The 16,269-nt window shown below is 44.1% G+C and overlaps 1 protein-coding gene across 2 annotated transcripts in view; it reads right to left on the bottom strand.

Annotated features, from left to right (window-relative positions):
- Window positions 1–15,525, bottom strand: part of LOC122441418 (AF4/FMR2 family member 3-like) — a 316,863-nt gene extending 301,338 nt beyond the window's left edge. For both annotated transcript variants that reach the window (XM_043467955.1, XM_043467953.1), the window contains exon 1: window positions 15,403–15,525. The gene's annotated coding sequence lies outside the window, so the exon portion shown is untranslated. The remainder of the gene's footprint in view (window positions 1–15,402) is intronic.
- Between the last annotated feature and the right edge of the window lie 744 nt (window positions 15,526–16,269).

Genomic DNA, 16,269 nt, shown 5'->3' with positions numbered 1-16,269 from the left:
TGCTAGACGCACGCTCTTTTCCAGGCTACTCAGAGCCATTTAAAAAATCACTATTATTATTCACAAAACGCTCCACCAATGTGAGGAATTAACCCTCTTCCCCAACATGTCTCAATTATTTGTTCTTCAAGTAATAAGCATGTTAAAGCTGAGGTGAGTCCAGTGTCTAAATAGTAAAAAAAAAAAAGTTACTTTTTACTGAGAGCTTGATATGTCCCAGGCACTCTGTGTGCGTGAATAGGGACTGAAGTCCAGCCTCGTTAAGTCCTCACAGCAGCCCAGATGTGTTAGGATCCCTGTTTTAACAGAAGAGTAAACTGCGTCTTGGAAATGAAAGTCACTTGCCGGTCAGAACAGCCGTCAGAAAGTCTACAAACAATAAATGCTGGAGCAAGTGGGAAGAAATGGAACCCTCCTGCACTGTTGGAGGGAGTGTGAACTGGTGCAACCACTGTGGGGGACAGTATGGAGGCTCCTTCAGAAACTAAAAACAGAACTAGCACACGACCCAGCAGTCCCACTCCTAGGCACACACCCAGACAACACTATAATTTGAAAAGATGCCTGCGCCTCTATGTTCATACCAGCACTATTCACAACAGCCAAGACGTGGAGGCAACCTAAACGTCCACCAACAGAGGACTGGATACAGAGGATGTGGTACATGTATACCATGGAACGTTACGCAGCCAATAAAAGAGGCAAACAATGCCATTTGCAGCATCTTAGATGAACCTAGAGGTTATCATACTAAGTGAAGTAAGTCAGACAAAGACAAATACCACATGATAGCACTTGGGTGGAATCTAATTTTTAAAAATGATACAAATGAGCTTATTTACAAAACAGAAACAAACGTACAGATACTGAAAACAAACTTATGGTTATCAAAGGGGAAATGTAGGTGGAAGGAATAAATCAGGAGCTTGGTATGAACATATATACACTACCTGACCTGCCTCTTGAGAAACCTGTATGCAGGTCAGGAAGCAGTTAGAACTGGACATGGAACAACAGACTGGCTCCAAACAGGAAAAGGAGTACGTCAAGGCTGTATATCGTCACCCTGCTTATTTAACTTATATGCAGAGTACATCATGAGAAACGCTGGACTGGAAGAAGCACAAGCTGGAATCAAGATTGCCGGGAGAAATATCAATAACCTCAGATATGCAGATGACACCACCCTTATGGCAGAAAGTGAAGAAGAACTAAAGAGCCTCCTGATGAAAGTGAAAGAGGAGAGTGAAAAAGTTGGCTTAAAGCTCAACATTCAGAAAACTAAGATCATGGCATCTGGTCCCATCACTTCATGGGAAATAGATGGGGAGACAGTGGACACAGTGGCTGACTTTATTTTTCTGGGCTCCAAAATCACTGCAGATGGTGATTGCAGCCATGAAATTAAAAGATGCTTACTCCTTGGAAGGAAAGTTATGACCAACCTAGACAGCATATTAAAAAGCAGAGACATTACTTTGCCAACAAAGGTCTGTCTAGTCAAGGCTATAGTTTTTCCAGTGGTCATGTATGGATGTGAGAGTTGGACTGTGAAGAAAGCTGAGCGCCAAAAAATTGATGTTTTTTCAACTGTGGTGCTGGAGAAGACTCTTGAGAGTCCCTTGGACTGCAAGGAGATCCAACCAGTCCATCCTAAAGGAGATCAGTCCTGGGTGTTCATTGGAAGGACTGATGCTGAAGCTGAAACTCCAATACTTTGGCCACCTCATGTGAAGAGTTGACTCTTCGCTGGGAGGGATTGGGGGCAGGAGGAGAAGGGGATGACAGAGGATGAGATGGCTGGATGGCATCACTGACTTGATGGACATGAGTTTGAGTAAACTCCAGGATTTGGTGATGGACAGAGAGGCCTGGCATGCTGCGATTCATGGGGTCGCAAAGAGTTGGACACGACTGAGTGAGTGAACTGACTGACTGATACAAGATAGATAACCAACAAGGACCTACTGTATAGCACAGGGAACTATATTCAATACTCTAATAAACTATATTAGAAAAGAATCTTAAAAAGAATGAATATATGTATTATTGAATCACTTTGCTGTATACCTAAGACTAACACACATTGTAAATCAACTATACACTCATAAAATTATTCTTTAAAAAAGGAACATAATTCGCCCATGGTCAAACAGCAAAGTACTTGATGAGTGATCCTTAACATCCCTTCTACTGGGAGGCAGAGCCTGGAGGGGCCTCATGTTCATCAAAGCCCTTACACTTGGCCTGTCTGTGGTTCTCCTATGACTTGTACCGTCCATGAGAAGGAAGTGGGTCATGGCCACGTGTCACTGGCAGGAATCCTTGTCCTAAGGGAGCCATACTGTGTATGTTACACTTTCAGGAGCTCCCTATCATTTAAGAGCATGTAGCACCCAAACAAATGATTAAGATGTAGTCTCCCAACTTGAACAGGTGCGCAGAAAAGATTCTAGAGGTTCACCGATACATTCAGTGTTCATGGCAGCCATGGTTAGATTCTCTGCTGCACATGTCATCATTTCTAAAGCTGACGTGCCCAAGGTTGCTGTGTGGGCAAGGCTCCATGCCAGCTCTCCATTCCCCGGCACCAGAGATTTATGCCGCACCAAACACTGCCCTCATCCAGGCCTGGCTGGTGTTCATGCATAAGAGACGCCAGTTCCTAAGGGTGCAGCCTGGTGGACACCAGGTTTGGTGAGACACTGGGTCCATCGTGAGAACTGAGGAAAAGGCGTCTGTTCCTCCAGGCAAATGGGGTCGGAGGGATTTTCGTCCCTGTTCACACACTCAGCAGTGTGACCTGTGCAGGAGGCTGCTACCCACAGAGATCTTCCTACAGTGCAAGCTGTATTCACTGCCCCAGAAATACAAGTCCTGCATACCACAAGTTCCAAACAGCAGTTTCCAGGAACTCCAGGTTTCCTGGAGTCCTTTTAGGAAGCTTGTAAACAAAATCATTGATGCAGTTTAGAGTGGTGAGATTGGTGGGCTATCTTGTAGCTTCCTTGAGCAGGTACTGCCTCAAGGAACAACCCAGCTTAGGCACCATCAGGACCACAGAAGTGTCCATGGAGGGGACAGAAGGGTGTTTGTTTGCCAGTCCAAAACACTAAGCACTCTCTTCTTATTGCTAAACAAAGATTGTCAAGCATCTCCTAAAGTACAAAAGCATAATTTCAGGCCAGACAACAAAAGGTTGAATAATAGACTCATAGGGCCTCCCCAGTAGCGCAGTGGTAAATAGTCGGCCTGCAAAGCAGGAGACGTGGGTTTGATCCCTGCATCAGGAAGATCCCCTGGAGGAGGGTGTAGCAACCCACTCCAATATTCTTGCCTGGAGAATCCCATGGACAGAGGAGCCTGGCGGGCTACAGTCCACGGGGTCACAAAGAGTCAGACACAACTGAAGTGATTGAGCACATACTCACACATACTCATAAAATTAATGTCCAGAAATTCCACATCAACGTTTTCAATCCAGAGTTTCTCAGACCCCAGATGGTAAAATATGCTACTTAGAAATCAAAAAGATGGACTCAAGAACCCAGTTCCCCAATATCCCTGTTCCTTTAGGAAAAGGGAGGCCTACTACTTCTGTGACATTCAGGCCCCCCGGTCACCAAAGGGAGGAACCGTTCTCTCAGCGTGTCACTGGGGTTTCCTCTGCCCTTAAACTGCTCAGATGAGTATGATTTTCAGGTTACTGTTATTGATATGATGTAAGAGCAGTTTTCCTGGGCGAGGCTGTCTGTTTAAATAGATTTCTTGAGAATGAGAATTAAAGGTCTCCTGCAGCACCTTCTCTTTATTATGTTTATGAGTCAGTGAGGGAAGAAGGCAGAGTGCAGTCTGTGAAGTGGTGCACCCCAGGGAAATAGTGAATGAATGGATGGATGAATAGATGAATGAATGGATGGATGGATGGACGGATAAAATAATGAATAAACATTTAAAAGCCCCATCTGTATGTCATGTGTGGAAACATAATAATATTAAAAGTTAATGGTTATCTCAGGGTGTATGCCCAGTAGTAAGATTTCTGGGTCATCAGTTCAGTTCAGTTCAGTCACTCAGTCGTGTCTGATTCTTTGCGACCCCATGAATCGCAGGACACGAGGCCTCCCTGTCCATTACCAACTCCCGGAGTTTACTCAAACTCATGCCCATTGAGTCGGTGATGCCATCCAGCCATCTCATCCTCTGTCGTCCCCTTCTCCTCCTGCCCCCAATCCCTCCCAGCATCACGGTCTTTTCCAATGAGTCAACTCTTCACATGAGGTGGCCAAAGTATTAAAGTTTCAGCTTCAGCATCAGTCCTCCCAATGAACACCCAGGACTTATCTCCTTCAGGATGGACTGGTTGGATCTCCTTGCAGTCCAAGGGACTCTCAAGAGTCTTCTCCAACACCACAGTTCAAAAGCATTAATTTTTCGGCGCTCAGCTTTCTTCACAGTTCAACTCTCACATCCATACATGACCACTGGAAAAACCATAACCTTGACCAGATGGACCTTTGTTAGCAAAGTAATGTCTCTGCTTTTTAATATGCTGTCTAGGTTGGTCATAACTTTCCTTCCAAGGAGTAAGCATCTTTTAACTTCATGGCTGCAGTCACCATCTGCAGTGATTTTGGAGCCCCCAAAAACATTCCACTGATGATTCTAGGTCATAAGGTAGTTCTATTTTTAGGTTTTTAAGGAACCTCCATACTGTTATCCATAGTGGCTACATCAATATATATTCCCACCAACACTGCAAGAGGGAAAACCATAATTCAAAAAGACACATGCACCCCAGTGTTCATCACAGCACTATTTACAATATCCAGGACATGGAAGCAACCTAAATGTCTATCAACAGACGAATGAATAAAGAAGATATGGTACGTATATACAATGGAGTATTACTCAGCCATAAAAAGAAACAAAATTAAGTCATCTGTAGCGATGTAGCTGGACCTAGAGTTGTCGCAGAGAGTGAAGGAGGCCAGAAAGAGAAAAACAAATATTGTATATTAACGTATATATATGGGAATCTGGGTAAGTGGTATAGCTGCATCTATTTGCAGGGCAGGAATAGAGACACAGACATAGAGAAAGGGCATGTGGACATGGGGGAAAGGGAGGTTGGGGCAAATGGGGAGAGGAGAGCTGACATATATACACGCCCATGTGTCAAATAGGCGGCCAGTGGGAAGCTGCTCAGCCCAGTGCTCCGTGATGGCCTAGAGGGTGGGAGCAGGAGGCGGGAGTGAGGCTCTCGAGGGAGGGCACACAGGCCTATTCTCCACGTGGCAGATTCACGTTGTTATACAGCTGAAACTAACACATTATGAAGCAACTACACTCCAGTTTAAAAAATAAAGAATTTAAAAAGCCCCATCCAAAAGTTATACATGGCACTAGAGATAGTAATATGAAAAGCTAATGCTACTAACCACCATCATATGCCTAACAGTTTTCTAAGAAGGCTGTGTATATTTGCTCCCTGAATCCACCTGGTTTCCCGTCTTACAGAACTGAGTAACTCGCCTGCCAACCACACAGCTGGTGAGATTTTTCTTCTGAAAAGCTTACTAGGCTTTTGTATTTTTTTTTCTTTTCTGAATTTATTTGACAGAGCTCTTTATATATTTGAAACAGTATTTGCTCATTATATATTGAAGTATTTTTCCAAGTTTGCTGCTCATCTTTTGTGTGTTTTTGACAGAGTCAAATCTATATTTTTATTTATACTTCATTTATTCAGTATCAGGCTTACAAAAACCTTTCTCACCACAAGATTATTTCATCTTCACCTGAATTTTTCTCTAGCAATTTTCAAGCTTTATTATAAGACATTAAAATCTTTCTAGAACATATTTTGGTTTAATGTACTATGTATGTCTACCTAGACAGCATATTACAAAGCAGAGACATTACTTTGCCAACAAAGGTCCGTCTAGTCAAAGCTATGGTTTTTCCAGTAGTCATGTATGGATGTGAGAGTTGGACTATAAAGAAAGCTGAGCACAGAAGAATTGACGCTTTTGAACTGTGGTGTTGGAGAAGACTCTTGAGAGTCCCTTGGACTGCAAGGAGATCCAACCAGTCCATCCTGAAGGAGATCAGTCCTGGGTGTTCATTGGGAGGACTGATGCTGAAGCTGAAACTCCAATACTTTGGCCACCTGACGCGAAGAGCTAACTCATTTGAAAAAACCCTGATGCTGGGAAGGATAGAGGGTAGGAGGAGAAGGAGATGACAGAGGATGAGATGGCTGGATGACATCACCGACTCAATGGACATGGGTTTGGGTGGACTTTGGGAGTTGGTGATGGACAGGGAGGCCTGGCGTGCTGCAGTCCATGGGGTCGCAAAGAGTCGGACACGACTGAGCGACTGAACTGAATTCATGCATCTAATTTTATTCTCCTCCCCACCACTCCAACAGTTAAGACAGTGTCCCAGTATCATTTAATGAAAAGTTACTTGTCGAATCATTCATTTACTCAATGAATATTTATCCAGAACCTACCATGAACAGACATTTTTCTAGGTCCTGGTGATAGATTACATTCTAATGGGAAGAGGCAGATAATGACAACTAAACATACAACACATTAGATGGTGTTAAACACGACAGACCAAGAGGGGCTGGAATGGCTTTCTTGGTCAAGGGTGATCAAGCAAAGTCTCTCTGAAATGGAGACATCTGGGTGGAGACCTCAAGGAGGTAAGAGATGACCCAGGCACCCAGGCAGGGAGTGCCAGGCAGAGGGGACCACAAACACTGGACCAGGAGGTGGGATTACATTTGGTGCAAATTGTAAATTACATTTACAAATCATGGCAAAGAGGCCACTCAAACTGAAGCCATACCACTAGTTAGGGAAAAGGAGGCCAGAAGTCAGAGGGGTGGCAGGAGTCAGGCTGTGTAGGACCTGACAGGTCATGGTAAACACTTTGAATTTTGGTGATGGCTGAGTTGAGTGGATTGCATTTCCAAATATGACCTCAGCAACATCCTCTGCATGCTTCTGCATGGCCACATTGCCCTGCCCCTGTCAGGAAAGGCTGTCTCTCAACCTCTCTGAATCTCGGCTGGCTTGCTGACTGCTTTGGCCAACAAAATATGGCAGAAAGATGTTGTCCCAGCTCCTTCTTGTGTGGCAGCTTCTTCTTCCTGCCTCTTAGAGACCATCACAAAGGAAAGCGTGCACGAACCTCAGGACTGGTCAGACCACATGGAGGGCCCTGGAAGGAGAGAGGTCACCAGGTGCCAGGATGTGAGTGAAAAAGCCACCTTGGAAGGGGCCCTCCAGCCTAGCCCACACTAAACTGCCCCTATTCATGAACCACAAGATTTTGAGCAAAATGGAAAGGCTGTTTTAAGCCACCATGTGTTTTGGGGGGTACTTGATTATGTAGCCTGAAACAGTGAGGTAAGGATGCCATGGGAGGGTTTTGAGCAATTATCTGATTTGACTTCAGTTTTACAAGAATTCCTCTGACTCTGTGCTGAGAACAGAATAAAGAAGGGAGCATGTTTGTGGAACAGGTGAGGGACCCAAGAGGTTGAGTGCTAAGAAGGGATTAAATCTGGATATATTTCAAAGGACATGTGGATGGGATCTTCTGATGGATTAGATGTGGGTTGTGAAAGAAAGAAGTAAAGGATGGCTTCAGAGGGTCGGCCTGACCCTGGAAGAATGAAGTGGACTTCTGCTGATGTGCAAGGAAACCACAGGAGGACCGGGGCTGGGGCTAGGGAGATCAGGAATTCTGTGCTAGACCTATGATGGCTGTGAGGCTGGACATACATTCAAGGGGAGATGCTGAGTGGTGATGGAGAGTGAGGTGTCCACTCAGAAAGGAGCTCAGGGCTGGGAGAAGTCATCTCAGATGTCGCTGGTGTTTCAATGGTGTTACTGGACCAGATCACACGAGGAGTGAATGCAGACACAGTAGAGATGCTGGAGGTCTGAGCCCTGAGCACTGAAGCATCTTACACACGGAAGAGTTGGAAAAGGACTCTAACAGGAGAACAGTGAGACAGGATAAGGAGGAAGAGGAGGATGTTCTGGAGGTAGAAGAAGGTATTTCAAGAAGAAATGAGGGACTTCCCTGGTGGTCTGTAGTTCAGATGGTAAAGAATCTGCCTGCAATGCAGGGGACCTGAGTTTGATCCCTGGGTGGGGAAGGATCATGGCTACCCACTCCAGTATTCTTGCCTGGAAAAGTCCATGGAGGAGGAGCCTGGATTGCAAAGAGTCAGACATGACTGAGCAACTAACACTATATCTGATGGCCTAGTGGTTTAAAATCCACCTTGCCATTCAGGGGACGTGGGTTCAGTCCCTGGTTGGCAAACTAAGATCCCACATCCCATGGAGCAACTAAGCCTGCATGCTCCAACTATCATGCCTGTGGGCTCTAAAACCCACCACAAAGACCCAGCACACCAAAAAAAAAAAAAAAGAAAGGAAGAAATTACTGTGTTAAAGCTGCTGAAGATAAGCCAAATGAGGACTGACCATTGATTCTCAATATGACTGTCCTCACTCTTGCTATTACTGATTCCAAAAGGTGCTTTTATCACCCGGTACATTTGCATGTGTGTGAGAGCGTGTGTGCGTACTTTCTCTTCTCTCCCACTGATCTGTTTATCCATCTGGAACTATGTGACCACTGAAACTTTCATAGCTGACAAGACAAGCACCATGCCTGTCCCCACCTTTTCTTCAAAAATACCATTGCTATTCTTTAGAATTTTAGATTGGAATTTTACTAAGTTCCTCCCCCTACCAACGCACTGGAAATTTTTTTTACATACTTTTTGCATACAAATTAGGTTGGTGAAAGTTCATATTGCTTATCTAGTCTCTATATGCTATGTATTTCCAATTATATATTTTATGTCCCTAAGTAGATTTTTTTTTTTTTTGGTAAAGGCCTCATGTGTTTTAAGTTCTTTTCTAGATATTTATACTGCAGTGACTTTTGTGAATTAAATCCCTTCTTACTGGCTGTTTTGTGCCTTAAGAAACCCATCCACTTTTGTATAAAGAATTCTCTTATCATGTCTAATGATTTTACAGGTGATGCAGACAGATTTCAGCCCTTTCGCTGTTGTCATGGGCGAGACAGCTTTGGAATCACAGAGCCAGTGGATAAGACTGTCTGACTTTCTGCTGATAAAATCACTCCTAGTTTGGAGAATGGGATGTAATGTGTCAGGATTTCAAAGTGTTTCCCAAAGAACTCCATGATCCCCAGGTGCTCTGAGAATGACTGTAGCCATACATCTCAAACAGTCCTGGAGAGCCCCAATTTCCAATATTTTTTTCCCTTTGTTAATCCATGAGTCAGACCATATGTCCTTTGATCTTTGCTTCAAAAAATATTGCCACAGTATTTAGAAACAGGGACAGCCTAGACAAAGTTAGAACATATGGGATGTTTTTCCTCTGAAACCCTAAGTTTCCTCTTAGAATTCTTCCTGGTGCTGTGTGTTGGGTGTGTGCATGCACACACACACACACACACACACACACACACACACACACACACACACACACACACACACTGGTGTCCTAGAAGAAAAAGATTCCATTCAAATAATACTACGCATGCTGCTTCTGTGCAGCCTGGACTCAGCGTAGCCCTAAAGCCAGCTGGGGGAAGGGTTCAGAGCTGGGGAGCCTGGATTTGAGCCCCACCTCTAACTGTGTGCACTCGGTGGACAGATCGCTTAACCTCTTGGAATTTCCATCTTCCGTATGTAAAAGGCATGTGTAATATTTAACATTGTGGGACTGTTGTGGGGACTCAGAAAATGACTCTAAAGTGCTCAACACAGGTTGGAGCTAGGGAGATATACCTATTCCTTTGATTTGCAAGGAGGTTCCATATTATTGCTCAAATCCTTAAGGAAATTCCCTGGTCTCCTACTCTATTCCCTGATGTAGAAGCAAAGTGACCAGAATACATGAGGATGCAGGAAGAAGTGGGGCTCAGTTTCCTGATTCTCCCTGGCGTGCCCTTGTCTGTACAAGCAAACCACCAAAGGCTCATCTCTCCAGTGACAACCAGCCAGCTTCCACTCAGAGCCTGCTGTGTAAGAATCACTTGGCACTTCCTGCTGTCACCATCCAACCACCCACCCCTTCCTGTTGTGTTTCCAGACTTCCTCTGGGAGGCCTCCCTGTGCATAGCTTGGAGTCAAATGGACGGATCTGACTTTCCCTGGGGACGCACACGTGACTGACACACAGCTCATCACCGTCCCCTTCCTGGGATCCTGTATTTTATATACGTGGTGCGCCAACATGGGAGCAGTTGAGGTCTTGTCTGCTACAGCGATGGCTACATTACGTGGCCCAGCCCATGCCCACATTTCCACTGCCACGGTTCTTAATGGTATCTTACTGGTTCTGGCTGCCTGGCCTTCAGATCTCCTTACTTGCTGTTCTTTAAGCCTGGTCAGCCTCCAAAATTGTTACAAAAGATGGCCTTTTTGGAATGAATAAAGAAGTGGTACATTTATACAATGGAATATTACTCAGCCATAAAAAGGAACAAATCTGAGTAGTTGAACTGAGGTAGACAAAGCTAGAGCCTGTTATACCGAGTGAAGTAAGTCAGGAATAGAAAGACAAATATCATCTATTAACACACACATATGGAATCTAGAAAAATGGTACTGATGAGCCTATTTGCCAGGCAAGAACAGACACATAGAGGAAGGACTTGTGGACACAATGGGGGAAGGAGAGGGTGGGATGAATTGAGAGAATGGCATTGAAATATATACATTACCACAGGTAAAACAGATACCTAGTGGGAAGTTGCTGTATATCAGAGGGAGCTTAGCCTGGTGCTCTGTGATGACCGAGAAGGGTAAGATGGGGGAGGGGGCAGGGGGGAGGGAGGCTCAAGAGAGAGGGGATAAATGTATACATACGACTGATTCATACTGTTGTACAGCAGAAACCAACATAACATTGTAAAGCAATTATCCTCCAATTCAAAAAAAAACAAACAAAAATAAAACATAGATGGTCTTTTTGTTCGGCACAACTCAATGTGGTTTTTCTCCCTTGCAACAAGAACACGGTCTGATGCAGCCACATTCCCCAAGAAAAAGAAGAAAAGGAGGCTCAATTCACTCCAAGAGTTCTCTCTTACTGTGGTCAACATCCAGGACTTGGGAGAAAGGTGAAATCTTAACACATCACTAAATGGGACAGGACCACTGAGCTGAAGTTAGGCATCACCATGCTGGAGAGAATCTGGGAGTAGAATGTCTTTTTATCATCAAAAAGGGCAGGAGGACAGAGGTGCAGAAGAGGGGTAGCAAACAGCAAATTGACATAACTACCAATACAAACTCCTGTATGCTTTCAGGAGAACTTGAAGCAATTTCTTTGGGGGAGATGGGGGAAAGAAAATGCTCGATTGGCCCTTTCTCTCTTACTATCCATCATCTCAGCATTGCTCCTCAGCCCTGAGAAAGCCGCCCCAAAGTGTTTTACTAGTTATCTGATTGTCATCCTACTTAACGCGCTTCGTGGTCTGCCGGCGGATGGTAGTTTAAGCAGAATCTAATTGGTAACATATTGTCAATTGAATTAAGTGCCATATGATAGAGATTTAAATCCTGGTAATTTTTCCAGAAAGAAAAAAAATAACCTGTCAACGGGCTACAGCAGAGGAACAGCAATAAATCAAGTTGTCATGTTTATTAGTTATTGCAGGAGTCTGGTTGTCTTGTATTCATTATAATCCCCCATTTTTAGCACCGATAAAAACTATAAAGAGAAATACTTGTGCAAGGTGCTTTTTAATAGGTCTATGTTTGCACACAAATACCTGCTTGTATTTTAATCATGAGAAAAATGAAGCTATTTCACTTTAAAAGGAATTCTGACTGTTTGCTAGATGAAGGATAATGTGTTTCATCTTTTATGAAGCTATGTTTTAAAACATTGGGATTCAACTCACTAATCATCAAGAAAAGCAAATAAAACCAATGGAGTAATGCCATTTGCTTATCAGGTTTGCAAAAATTAAAAGAACTGATTAAAATGATGGCAGTAAAGGATTTGTAGAACAATCACTGCAGTTTAATTTGGAGTATTTAAAAATGGAAATAAATTTATTTTCCATATATGAGTCTAGTTAAATGAATTACGGAATGTCAGTATCAGAGAGTGCAAAGTAGCCATTTGAAAGAATAAGTTAAATCATACTTAATGATGTATTATGAAGAATCAGCATCACTTACATTTTCCTTTTCTTTTGACCTTACTGAGTGTTGCTTTCAACATTTTTTCTTACATGGATCAGAAATATAATAGCTATAGAGTTATCAGATAATTCAGCAATCTGACCCCTGGAATACATCAGGAAAAGATGAAAACTCTGATTTGAAAAGATACATGCACCCCAATACTCATAGCAGCACTATTTACAATAGACAAGACAAGGAAACAATGCAAATATCCATCGACAGATGAATGGATGAAGATGTGGTACACATATACAATGGAATACTACTCAGCCATGAAAAGAATAAAATAATGTCATTCGCAACAACATGGATGGATCTAGAAGTTATTGTACTAAATGAAGTAAGTCAGACCAAGAAAGACAAATATCATATCACTTAGATGTGGGATCTACAAAAATGATACAAATAAACTTATGTCCAAAACAGAATTAGACTCACAGACATAGAAAACAGTTTATCATTACCAAAGGGTAAAGGAGAGAAAGGTCAATTAGGAGTTTGGGATTAACAGATACACACTAATATATATAAAATAGATAAACAAGGACATACTGTAAAGCATATTCAAAATCTAGTAATTAATAATAGAAAAGAATCTGAAAAAGTGTATGTGTATATATATGTATGTAATACATATATATATATGGAAAGAGAGAGATACATATATAACTGAATCTTTCTGCCTGAAACAGTGTAGATCAATTGCACTTTACATAGCATTTACATATGTAGCATTTTACAATTTAATAGCATTTTACACATGTAGCTTTGCTGAAATCTCATAAAACCCTATAAACTAAGTAGAGCAGGTTATTTTACCCCCTTTACAAAGAAAGATACCAAAGTGTGGAAGAAAAAAGGACTTACTGAAGGAGTCCCACGGCTGTCAACGTCAAGAGGCTGGGTGCAAGCCTGGGGGTTCTTCCTCTGAACCACAGAGCAGAACAGAGGGTCTGGAAATCAGAGACCAGCATCCAGCTCCTGCCACAGCTTTAACTCTCAGCGTGACTTTGAATCTGGTTCTTAATTTCCTGGGACTCAGCTTCCTCACCCATCACATTCCACAACCACTGCGCTCACACTGCAGAGGCGACACGGGGAGCTAGGAGCAGAGTCTGCACGCTTAGACCAGCGCTCAGCTTTCTCTTTCAACAGGCACCATCACACAGGGATCTGAGCAACAATGTGAGCAAGGCGTGTGACACGGGAGCACACGCCTTCCACACGAGAGGCACGAACACAGGCCGTCTACCACCCCTAGGATGTCAGTTACACCCGTGTGCCTTTGGCCGCTGTGCGCATGGACACACAGCATGTGGAAGAGCGCAAGAGCTCGTGGAATCAAATTCGCTGAATTCACGTGCTTGTCCCTCTCGCCAGGGGGATTTGTGGAGGGCTGCCCCTGCTCCTTCCCCATCTCCTGCTCACGACACCCTTCAGGTAAACGACTGCGTGTTGGTGTCATTGCTCTGACTTCTCATGTGTCTCCCCAAACACCCAACCACACAGCCCCCTCTCCCACTACTGACCTTTTCCTCCTACCATTTCCCTTCACATCTGAAAGCTTAACTGCACAAACCGTGGTGACAACAACAACAATAATGCTGGCCACTAACACTTATGAGGCCTTTTCAATGCATCACTCTTCTAAGCACTTCATATGTATTAGTTCATCTAACCCTTATTTAGATGTAGAATATTATTAGAGACTACTACTGAACCCAATTTACAGATGCAGGTGTAGCGACTTGCCCAAAGCCAAAGGAAGTTAGAGTTGGGATTTGAACCCAGAAGTCTAGCCAATGAACAATGAATATATTTTCCATTTCCAAATGCAAAACAAATAAAAATATGCATGACGTAACTGAACACAAAGTTTGGGTAATGCCCACAGCAAGGGAACAGCAATACAGAAACAAAACCAAAACCTTAGAATGTTGAGTCCTTATGCTACTATTACTATAAAACCCTCACTATCATGAGATGGGAAAGCTTGAAAGCCCTATGTAAGGGAGGGCACTCTTCTTCAATTTTGCACCCACAGCCTGATACTTGGGGCAGAGAGCATAATTTTCTTACCTGAGGGTTCAGTGTGTACACTCAAGACTCAAAGAATGAGCATATACTGTCTCTTTGTTATGTGGGTGTGAGTTAACATCTAGCCTTTAGCTAATTCTTGCTGCAATATCAGGCCCCAGACTACTTGAGCAGTTCCCATCCCCTGGGATTTTTACCCCTTCGAATAAAAGGGATTATAAAATACATACCCAAATATGATTTCACTTTTATATTTGTAAGACCTGAATAGCAAGGAGTTCACATCTTAGGGAAGAAAATCCTTTATCACACCATAAACTCTCTAGTTTCAAAAATACAGTTGCTATTGCTATTTTGTATTATATATGAGTCTTTATGTGTCACATGTGTGTATGCCTGTCTCTAAACATAATGCTGCATGTACATGTGCATGACGGGTGTACTCACATGCACACACATATACAATTCCATTATCGCTTAGCTCACACTGCAGAGGTGACACGGGGAGCTAGAAGCAGAATCTGGACACAGACTCCGTTCTGCACACTTCGACCCGCGCTTAGCTGTGATAATGTGCTGTGCAAGAAATACACAGAGTGCTGTCGGCCCCCGCCCATGAGGCGGCCTGAGCCATTCTTCAGGGCTGGCGGTGGCCTCAGAGTGCGCCCTGCCTGCACTCTTGATCCCTCCTGGGCCCAGGTCTCTGAGACCGCTCATGGGCTCTCTGTCTGAGGTGGAGCCAGTGGCCTCCGTGGGATTCAGACACACTCCTCCTGACGCCCACAGGCCCAGCCAGCACCGCAAAGGTGGTTCACACGCTTAGACCCAGGTTGTGCATTCTCTACAAGCTCCCCCCATGTGAATTCTGCAACCTTTCTGGACTACATTCCACATCGGCTTCCCCAGTAGGGGCGGCCACTCACCGAGGCTGGGTTCTGTCTATGGGGCAGGTTAAGAGTCCCCACTACTGGACCCGAGGAGCTTGGGCCAGGCTCCTCTGAGTCACCCCCTGAAGGGTGCAAAGGGAGAGTCACTTCTTTTCCACCCAAGGTGGCCCAGAGAGTCAGACCTCCTTGGCTTGATCTTACCTCTCAACACACACGCTCTTTTTCTTTTTCTCCCAAATTAAGTTGTTCAACGTCTTCCTTCTGAGGCTGAGGGTGCAACTCCCTTCTCCCTGGCAAGCTTTCTGAATGGCACTTTCCGTATAAACAGGAAGAGTGCGTGTGGTCACCACTGAAGTGTGCAGGTGTTGATAGAGGATGTGAAAGTGTGGAGGCGAGTGACTAAACCAGCCAATGGCGTTTCCCCCCGAGGCATGCAGCCAGCCTCCTCTCACCCACAGCAGAGCAAGGTCAACCAGAAGGCTGGAACCAGCAGCCTGGGCCCCCTTCTGGGGGGCTGCTTAACACAGAGCAGAAGAACATGGTCAGGAAGGCCAAGGCAGAAGTTCTCAGTTGCTCTGATCCTCTTCCTAACTCTAAATAAACCCTTTAAAAGAATCCCAGGAATAGCTTTGAATCCCTTAAATATATTCTTGTCATCAGGTATGGTGACTTAGATGGGCTACTGAACTGAAACTCTGCTGGTTTCCCTAAATTTCCTGGGCACCCAAGAGATCACGCCAAAAGCTGTATCCTGCCTCTGGACTGTAACAAGCCTTCTACAACTTTCTAGGGCCCAGATGCACTGGCAGAGAAGAAAGAACACTAGATGAGGAATCAGACAACCCGAGGCTGTGTACTTGAAGGGTTGGTACCTCCTCATCTCCACCAGTAGGGTTTCCTGCTCCATGCCCTTGCCTCTCTCTCTCTGCCCCTGCCCCCACCTCTAAAGTTACTTTCACTAATGTCACCAGGAAGCTTAGACAAGAGACACTTTTTCAGTTCCTGTCCCTATTTGTTCCCCAGGAGTGTTGACACTTGTGCCCACTTCTTTACTTCTGGAACCTTCCC

The sequence above is a fragment of the Cervus canadensis genome, chromosome 5, assembly GCF_019320065.1.
Source record: "Cervus canadensis isolate Bull #8, Minnesota chromosome 5, ASM1932006v1, whole genome shotgun sequence".
Taxonomy (NCBI): Eukaryota; Metazoa; Chordata; class Mammalia; order Artiodactyla; family Cervidae; genus Cervus; species Cervus canadensis.
Note: the sequence above shows the minus strand (reverse complement) of the source record. Positions and strands in the feature narration are given on the sequence as shown.